Raw genomic sequence first — 10,715 nt, forward strand, 5'->3', positions numbered from 1 at the left:
GTCCCCCATTGCCTGCATGTAGTACGCTGCACGCAGCCACCTCTCGCTTCTATCCCCGTCTCTCTCTCTCTCTCTCTCTCTCTCTCTCTCTCTCTCTCTACGTGTAACAGTATTCTTCTGTCTTCTCTTCACGTGATTTGCCAAACAGCCTAGTGGACTTTAATCAGTTAATTTTGAGAGTATGACTATTTGGACGATTGGGATTTGAGTATTAGAAATGGAAATAGCAAACTCCAGTTGGGTTGGTGTTTACATCCTTAACTGCCTGCGCTAACAGCTCTAACAGACTCGCCTAACTAAAAATAATAAAAACGGAAATTCATGTTATGACAATGGACGGTATCCGAACTATCTAAGAAAATATAGTCCGCATGCTATCATTGCCTCAGGCTGTGGGACCATTTCTAAATCGTACGGGTCGTGTTTCCATTCGTCTGATGTGGCCGACTGTGAATGAACAATCCTTACCCTTCAATTTGTGGTCGTGAAGAGATTACATCAAATGGCCCACATTCAACTGAGTAATTAATAGTCGAAGATTAGTGGCTATTATATATATTTTACTCTTGTTAGGACACGTGGAACCCGGCAAATGTTTAGGGAAGTGGCCCCCACTTTGAAGAAATCTTAGGCCGGTCGATATACTCATCGAGCAGGATACATGTTTATATGTTGAATGTGGACCGTCAGCAAATTGTAGCGGTGGCCCAACTAATGAGTACTGGACCTACCTCATCTTTTTTGTTCACCGCTAACTAACACACATGTCCTGGACATTTGTCAGGCTGGCGCACATGTTTTGGTGGCCCTGCAGCTTATCGAAGTCGGCGCAATTGGGGGAATATGAGACGTGGTCCGTAAAAAGTTAATAAAAATTGTCATGTATGCTTCCTCAGATGTAATTAGCCCCATCTGTCCCTAGACAGGAAGGAACAGAGACTTTTAGTAGCAATAATGTATGAGTTTTATCCACACCAAGAAAAAATGAAGCAGATCCAGGGTTCAAGTGGACCACACCACATTAAGTAGTGGTGATAATGACACTAATCATTTAAACCTTCCTAAGGCTCATTGTAATGGTTAATTTCCATCCAAGCTGTTTGTAAGGTCACGTAGACTTGGACGAAGGAAAACATAAATATCAGCTCCATCTAAAACTTTAGTGGCTTTCAAAAAGTTTTCAATGATAAATGTTAAATCCCAATTGTACGGTTCAAATGAGCATTAGATTTGCTTCATTTATAAACTTGTATTCTAAAATGATATGAAAAATGGATAAGCAGGTGGATAAAACACATAAATAAGCCTATGTCCATTCCTAAACACGACAATAGGCAGTACCAATCAACTTTCCTAAAACATACTAGGGAGCATATTGGATAAACATGATGAGGTCGATCACCATCTTCCTCATGGATAACTACTTCGAATCCATGGAGCTTCTCTAGACTCCTCGCAAAGATTTCTCAAATCCATGAAGAAAAAGCAAGAAAAATAGAAATAAATTCTATAAAATTTGTAATTTAATTGAATGATTGAAGTAAACGAGTGCACAACCCTTTAAATATGGATATCAAACCTTGGAAGAAGTTACAGAATTAAACTACAACTAAAACTTCCTAAAATTCTTAACTGACCGTAAATAGTAAATTTACTTTTTATAATAAGTGTCCTATGAGGCTTAACTATGTTATTCTCATGATTATTTTAAACACTTTTCTTGGACAACTCCTAAAACCCAATGGATGAAGAGTCGTAATCAAACCAAAACTTACTAAAAATAGTAAAAACGAAAATAAACATGGAGTTCGACTGTCGATCTGATGAGATCTTGTAAATTCAGTGTGGGCAACCCAGAATAACTGGGTTGGTTGTCTAAAGTAGCTCGTCCTACCCTAAATCATACATAGTATGTCGAGTAACTCATTCCAATTTGTGAGATATGTCTATTTTAAGGTTCTGGCGGTCTAGATGACTTATGCCTCCGATTGAGCCTTCTCTAGTACATTTTGGACATGAAATTGTCCATGACCACTCTACATCAGGCTCCAAACCTTTTCTAGCACATTTTGGACATGAAATTGTCCACGACCCACTCTACATCAGGCTCCAAGCTTGCCCAATACTGTATGGCCTTAACCATGGGGCTCACCTTGATGTATGTGTAATATATACTCACCGTCCATCTAATTTTATAGGTTATTTTAGAGCATGAGCTAAAGATGAAGCAAAATACAAATCTCAAGTGCACTATCCTAAAGGAAACATTGGTTGCCTACCATTGAAAACTTTATTGGCCCACCAGTAATGTTTATTAGACAACCAACCTGTTGATAAGTTACCGTGGGTCTCACACCTTTACAAGCAGGCACGTCGGGGAGGTCAATAAACAGTTGTGCATGACGCACTTGCATAGGTAACCCTTCCGTCCAAAACAAAAGCACGCGCAGATACCTTTTTTGGCATCTGAATGAAACTGCCCACCCACCTTCGGAAAGAGAGAGAGAGAGAGAAGAAGAATGCTACGATGGACGAGGATAGGCAGGCAGTTGGAAATGAGCTGCGCTAACTTACCTCTGGCTAGGTATCTTTCTGGAACTGAGAGTCAGGTGGGTGCAACTTCCATGAGATCCACCCTCCCCATCCGCTCCATCATGTTTACCTTGGAACCTTATATTTATGACAATCTATAAGTCAGGTAGGCCACACCCTAGGTAAAACTTGGCATCAGACGCCCACCGTTTGTTTCGTGTTGGCCCACCTGATGTTTTACGTGCATTTTTTAATAGATGTACTTCGTCGGGATGAAAGAATTGCCTAAAATCGTGGTACTCCAAAACTATATACGACATACTTCAGTGGTGGACTCGCAAGAGTTTCAACACAAGGTCATGGGTGGGAGCACCCATTGTTGTGTGAGTGCGTGGGCATGTGTGAGTGGGTGTGAAAAAAAAATACTTAAAAATATATATATTATGTGAATGCTGTGATTTTTAGGTATAATTTTAAGGAGTGGCTTAGTAATCATTTTATGTGGATGACTCATTTCCTATGTCTTTTGATTTTCCAAATTCAATTTAAATGCCCTGTAAATAATCAATTATTACAATATCACCTTGTTTGAAATTAGAGAGATTTTTCTGCTTTCAAAATCTGTCTAGATGGACAAACTTAAATTTGTAGGGCCCATCATGATGTATTTGACATATTGGCACTGTTCATCTATTTTACTAGAACATTTTATGACATGAGCCAAAAAATGAGGTAGATTCAACACTCAAGTGGCCCACACTAGGGGTGCACATCGAACTGGTAGAGCCATGGAACCAGACCGGAACCAATCAAACGGTCCGGTTTGGTCCGATTCTAAAGTGCACCAGTTTTAGTTCTAGTTCCAAAAATCAAAGAATCATTGGATACGGTTTGGTTTCGATTTAGGGATATGTAGAACCGAACCGAATCAAACCATGGATCCGAACTATGGAACCGAACTGTGGTCCAAGAAGATTTTAATGGTGGATGCTATTGTACTATTGTTTTCAGTGGTGGGGTCCTCATCCTTAGGGAGCCCATAGTCCAAGGACTTCCAACAATGGTTGGAAGGTGTGAATGCAACACAGACATCACCATGGACTTTAAAGAGGTTTTAGCGGTGGACATTTTTAGCCATTAACCATTAGGGTGGCCCATTAGAAATTGGACATTTGTGATTAGTGGAATCCTGTACTATTGTGGTATTTGAAAATGGATGGACAGAGTGGATTTGACATGGACACCTTTGGATCAGGGAAGTTTTAATGGTGGACGTCAGCACCTCAACTGTCTTAGGTGTTGGAGTCCTCTGTATGTACGGTGTGGATGAAATATTTCCATCATGATGGGCCTTTGGAAGGTTTCAACTATGGGAGACATTACCTACATTGTTTCCTGTGATGCAGATGGATGGTGGATATAAATGCATCTCTACAAAATGATCCCTAGCAAGGTTTCAACATGTGACCGTTCATCACCACTATTTTCTACGATGGGGCCTACTAGAGCTGTTGAATTTACTTTATTTGTGGGTATCCACTCACTTCTAGGTATATGTGACCAAATCAATATGTGCCAAAACGTGGGCCCCAACAATTCATACCAATTGGGCTGGATTTTAAAAAGCCTAGAACCGTGGAACCGATTCGGAATCAAACCGGTTTTCATGGTCCGGTTCCGGTTCGGTTCTAGGGTGCTAACGATCCGATTCCGGTTCTGAAATTTCTAGAACCGTATGGAATGGTTCAGTTTCGATTTCGGTTTCACCCCAGACTTGGACTGAACCGATCCGTGTGCACCCCTAACCCACACATAAGTAAACAGTGTGGCCCCAAGAAGCTTTTAACAATGGATCGATTTTCGTTTTCTTGTGGTGTGGTCCACTTGAACTTTGGATCTACCTCATTTTTTAGCTCATGCCCTAAATTCAATTGGTATAACAGATAGACAGTGTGGATAAGCCACATACATCATGGTGGGCCACACATATATTTGACAACATCCTTAATTTTAGGGTTCAAGAAAAAGTAGATGTCAAATCAAATTGAAATGATGCAGTAATTACCAAAGGAAATAATTATAAAAAAAATTTAGAAAATCAAACAAGCTAATTCGTTTCTTAGAGAAAGTGATGTAGGCAAGTGTTTTCCATGTGTAATAGGACATGCCGACTAGTAGTAATTTGAAGGAGAACTTTCCAATGTATGGTGAACCAAAAATCAAGCTTAGCTACTAATGGACTAGTAAACAACCATGGGATGGTCTAAATGAAATTCTCCAATTACCATATGTTTGAATAAGAACATTGTATTTCCACTGCCATATATCTTCCTTAATCAGTGTCTGAGAAGCAAGGATTAAGAATACGCAGCTAATCTAAATTATGAGAATGTGATTTAAAGACCGTGGATTCCACATTTTAGTCCAAGGCCTATGCATTTGAAGTTATTCATGCAATCGATCGGAGCAAAATCCCACTTTGCAGCGTGTGAGGTGTGCATCTAGAGATCTCCTATGTCACAATGCGCACCGACCATACCAGACAGGTAGGCTTCGCCATGATGTGTTTTTGACATTAAGTCTACTAGATGTTTATATCATGCGGCCTAGGATTTTTTGAAAAAAGAAAAGAAAAGAAAAGAAAAAAGAAAGAAAGAAAGTACCAGCCTAGGTTTTATGGTAGACAGTTTATTTCAATATTGAGGTAATGGGTTCGAGTGTTTATGTGAGACGTGTGCATGAATCAGATGCACCTAGTTGATTTCATAGGGTAATCTGAATTGTAAAATGGCTGACATTCCACTTTCAACTGTTTCCATGGGTGTGGCCCATCTGAATCATAAATATTCCTGACTTTGTGACCTTGGCCTAACATTATTGGGTGATGTACCTGATGATTGAGTGGATTTCACGTACAAATCACAGTGGGACCCACCCAAGTTGGCCTCTTGTTTCCCTGTACTGAGGTAGGTGATCACGTGCGTACGGTAGACATTTTAAAAAGTTGAGTAACTCAGTACGCAATCCGATTTCAAGTTTCTAATCCTAGTGCGAGACTGGGAGCATCTGTGGGACGTTATTGTGAAACCTCTTTCACTGTCTGATCAAAGATCAAACAGTTAAAGAAGCAGAGAGTCCAATGTTTGGAAGATTAGAGATGAACACGAGCTTTCATACCTAATGGGCGATGAAGATTGATGATTCGTCCGTTTAAGTATCTAGAAGTAGGTGGGCCGACCAAGAGGGGCAATACACACGTGGCAACATGAGCTGTGGGACCCACTGGGTGGGTCATCATCGTATAATCAGATTCGTCGGACAATCCTAACTTCTTGTCAGCTTGTGGAGTTTGTACCGTCCATTGTATTTGAACATGCGATGCTCAGCCAGCTGTATTTCCATATGTGATGATTGCTAACCGTAGAGTCGAGTTCGGACCAAACTGATTTAAGAAACATGACTGACTGACTCTAGTATCCAATGTATGCGGATTAGGTATTAGGTGTACATCGAGCCGAACGGAGTCGAGCTGGTCTCGGCTCGACTCGGCCACTAGCTGACCTCAGCTTGAAATCTGTTCGGCTTGATCGTCGAGCCTGACTGGCCATCTCAGCTTAGATCGATTGGCAGCTCGGCCCAGTTCAGGCTGAGTTTGGGCCAAGATCGAGCTAAGTTTTTGCGGCATTTCCACAAACACCTGGACTGCACTTTCAAAATCCCATTGTCTGTGAAATAGCAGCAAAGGTTGTTTAAGTATTCTATCAAATACCTTCCAAGCAACATTTAAATAATAATAATAAAAAAGGTATTTGTTTCATATACATACTTTCCTTGCCACCAACCACACTTTGTTGAGTCATTTCATCAAACGCTTGGTGAGTGACATCAATATCAAAGTAACCAAGTCACCGAACACTTACTCCGGTGGTAGACTAGCTCTCAAGAGTTTCAACACCTGGTTGAGGGTTCGAGTACCCATTGGTGGTGAAATCCCACTATGGCCTGAGCGTGCGTGTGTAAAAAAAAAAAATGTAACCGAGTCACCGAACTGATTTGATCCCAGTCGAGTCGAGCTGGAGCCAGTTCAAACTCGGCTTGAACTCATTTTCGAGCTCAAAAAATCAGCCCAACTTGGCTCGAACTCAACTTCAAACCAAGTCTACTCGAACTTTTTTCGAGTCAAGTTGTGCAAGCTAACCGAGCTAGCTCGGTTCATGTACACCCCTAGATTACCCTCGCCTGTCCTGAATTTAAAACAGGCTACTCCTCCGAGGGGACCATGCATGGGTTTATCAATACAATCCATCTATTTTTCCATATCATTTTAGAATATAATCCCAGAAATGAAGTAGATCCGAAGCTCAAGTGGACCACACAATGGGAATTAAGTGCTTACCATTAAAAACTTCTTGAGAGCTGCAAAAGTTTTTAATAAAGCTGATATTTGTGTTTTGCCTTCATTCAGGTCTACGTGGCCTCATAAACAAGTTGGTTGGCAAATAAAAATCGTGGGGGCCCTAGGAAAGTTTCAATGGTGGAAGTCATTATCACTGCTGATTCCCGTGGTGTGGCTCACTTGAGCCTCCATCTGCTTCATTTTTTGGCTTTTATCCTAAAATGATATGGCAAAATGGATGGACCGTGTTTATATTCCCATAAATCACGGTGGAACCCTCACAGACCCAGCTGTTCCGAGCTCCGGAGCGCGTGGTACCTAATCCGCGTCCATACCCAATGCTTTCGGGTGCACCAGTCGGAGTGTGATCTCAGGTCGCATTTCCCATTCTCGCGGCTTAGGCAATATTGTGATACATGTGCTAACTGACTCTGAGCCTACCTTGACATGTGGTGAAATGAAGAAGACATCGTTTGTGGCCACTCTACCGTACATGCAGTTTTATTGTTGGCGATCATGTCCATATATTTGGTGGGCCCTCCTTCTAGTCGACCCATGAAAAAGGTGATGAGTCTAATACACAATCATAGCTCTCAAATTATGGATTTGGAAAGGATGATTAAAAAGAAATAAAGCACAATCATAGCTCTCAAATTATGACTTTGGAAAGGATGATTTAAAAGAAATAAAACAGATCTGGATGTGAAAGTCAATCTAATAGGTCCTAGTGTTGTTCAGTGATTTATTTTTTTTGGTTAGCACACTGCACTGTCATTTCACACTACACTGTTAGCCACCCCCACTAGGGATCGATGCCAAAGACCTCCGTGTTGAAACGAGGTATCTTTCACTTAGTCTACCACTTGAGCTATGGATCAGGGTGCCAGTGACGTTGAATTTTGATATATGGTCTGTCTAGTAGAAGGGTCCAACAATTGAGCCGTTCATGTTAGAGCTGTCAATAGGTCGGGTCCTATAGTACGGTACCCTGGTAAACCGGATGGGGTCCTTTCATACCTGGCTTTCTAGAACTATCCCATAGAACCAAAGAGAATTTACTGTACGTGGGCTGGCCTGTTTGATTTTCTGATTTGTAAATTCCCTGCAACGAAGTAATTATTACTCTTTCCCCTTTTCGATAAACCAGCGTAATTCGGTCTTGAAAATTGGTCTAAAAGGTTTGGTTTAAATTTATGGATACTACCATGATATATATGACATATCTGCACCGTCCATCCATTTTAGCAGAATAGTTTGAAGCATGAACCAAAAAATGAAGCAGATCCAACTCAAATAGAGCCGACATTAAAGGAAACAGTGACCTTGTAAGTTTTTAACTGAAAGTGTTCGATTCCCTTTTTCCTACCGTGTGGGCCACTTGAGCTTGGTTCTAACTCATTTTTTGTTTCATGCGCTAAATTCAGCTGGCATAACAAATGGATGGTGTAGATGATCCACATACATAACAGTGTGCTCCACATATATTTTGCAGTGTCCCCAATTTTTGCATGGCCTCGAATCAAGCATAGGAAAATACAGTAATTACCTAAGAAAATAATTATTACCCGTTGTATTTACCGAAACTAAGAAGGTTGAAGATTTGAATAGGCCACCGTGAGGAAAACGGTGAGGATGCATGCACCGCCTACTGTACGTTTCTCGCTGCTTTTACCCCTTGCTATTCCCTCCGTATATCTCTCCTTTCTTTTCACCAGCCCTCTGAATCTTAACCCTTTATCTTTCCATTCCCTTCTCAAGTTTCAGCTGGGCGGTGTATTGACTCAACTCGTCCGAGTCCAGGTAACTGAAGGGCAACTCATGGCATCAAACCATATCAGGCATGCAGAATCCAAATCTCACTGAACTCTAGCAAGTCTTAAAACCATGCACGTGCCATATCACCTAAGTATAGATAATTACACTATTGAAATTATATGGACCACACGCACCCCGACTATTAGGATTCTAACCCAGCTCTAACAAGTCCATTGTTATATGTAGATGCCGAATAGTGGTAGGATCTACCGTGCATTGGATATGAAGGACCTACGGCTTACCCGATGGTGTTGCCATTGCTGTGAATTGGAGCCCTGGGATCTTCTTTTCCTTATACACTTTAGAGAAGAAGTAACGGAGCTCTAGCTTCATTCGATTTTTAGGACCTAGCCTGGTTAATATAGATTAGAAGGGTGAGGAATTTGAAATCTATCAAAATTCCTTTCCCTAGGCTCCACATGAATTGATACTCCTACTTCTTTTGAAATATTGTGTGTGTATCACAGTTATAACACTTTATTCCTGAACACAAATTTCTGAATGTATCACAATTCAGTGACGCTCATTGGTGCACCTGATTACACCATCCATCCTTTAAGTAAATCTAGGCCATTTATCAATAAAGTCTACCTTATAGGACTCTTACATCCATCTCATGAACCCGACAAGATGCTATTTTTAGCTGGGGGTTGAAGACTTAAAAATCAGAACCCGATTCGATTTCTTAACAGGTTCAAAACCTGGACTAGTTAAAATCATGTTGGGTCCATCGGGTATCCAATGCGGGTACATGTTGACAGCCCGAAGTCCAGATTCATCCAGCATACAGCTAAGTACGTGTACCGTCCACGTCTGCGCACACGTAAATGAGATGATGGAATTTTTGGTTTCTCCATTATTCTCTTCCAAAGAAAAGAAGAAAGAGACAAGTTCCTCACTGTTTCCAAACTCATTGCTAACTTGTTTTATTTTTTATTTGTCGTGTCGTTTTCGCAGAGTTACGTAAGCAAAACACGCGTCTTAAAAGGTGGAAAGCTCAGAAACAGTTAAGACGAGAGATAGGCCGATGATGTGGACCGTCATATTATCCTTACATTAAATATTTATCCTATAAGCAAGCTTAATTGATGATCCCAACCTTCGATTTTTTAAGTTAAATGATAGCCATTGAAATTTTTATTTTCATTGTTGTATGCTCATCCATAGTAATGATGGTCACAATCGTTGATGCGTTTCTGAGATCTACTAATATAGGATACGGTCCAACTCATGGACGGTTCTGATCATCGGACCACTCAACATGTGGGGCCCAGTTGACGGTGACAGAAATTCTGAGTGGTGACGTAAGGAACTCTATTCCAAATGCCGGTAAAAAGGACGGATATTCTTTTTGTAAGTAGCATACGACTACGAGTTTTAGTACGTCTGTTTAATTTGGAAATGAGAAACGGTTGCGTAGCTCGCCTGAAATCCACTTAATAACTGCGTGAAATCCACCTCGTCCATCAGTTATAGCATCAGCTGAGTCAACATTCAGGTGGGCCACTCTAAAATTATACTGGAAACATTGAAATTCACGTGACTTTTAGAGTAAGGTGATTTTTAGATATTTCTTTTGTACTGATGAGGTACATCTGATGAATGGATTTGATGGCATCTCAACACCATAAGTTGGCCCTACACCAAACTTAGCGGTGGGAGTTCCATCCTAACTGTTTTTCAGTGTTGTGGCCAACCAGAATCTTGAATTATAATGATTTTTGGGTTCAATGGTTATCATGAGGTAATGTACCTGATGGACGGTATAGATCCCATAAAGGCTCTATACACATGACTATCCAACCGAGAAAGTAGTGTAGGCTATGCACCACGTACGCCGACGAGACGACCGATTGCCTTGGGGAGGCTTTCGCGGGAAGTTACTGCGATGGTAAGTGGGGCCCACCATGATGTTTGTGAGAAATATTAGGAACTAGGTGGGCCTTCCATGATATCTGTGAGAAATTCAGCC

The sequence above is a fragment of the Magnolia sinica genome, chromosome 3 (genome assembly GCF_029962835.1).
Source record: "Magnolia sinica isolate HGM2019 chromosome 3, MsV1, whole genome shotgun sequence".
NCBI lineage: Eukaryota > Viridiplantae > Streptophyta > Magnoliopsida > Magnoliales > Magnoliaceae > Magnolia > Magnolia sinica.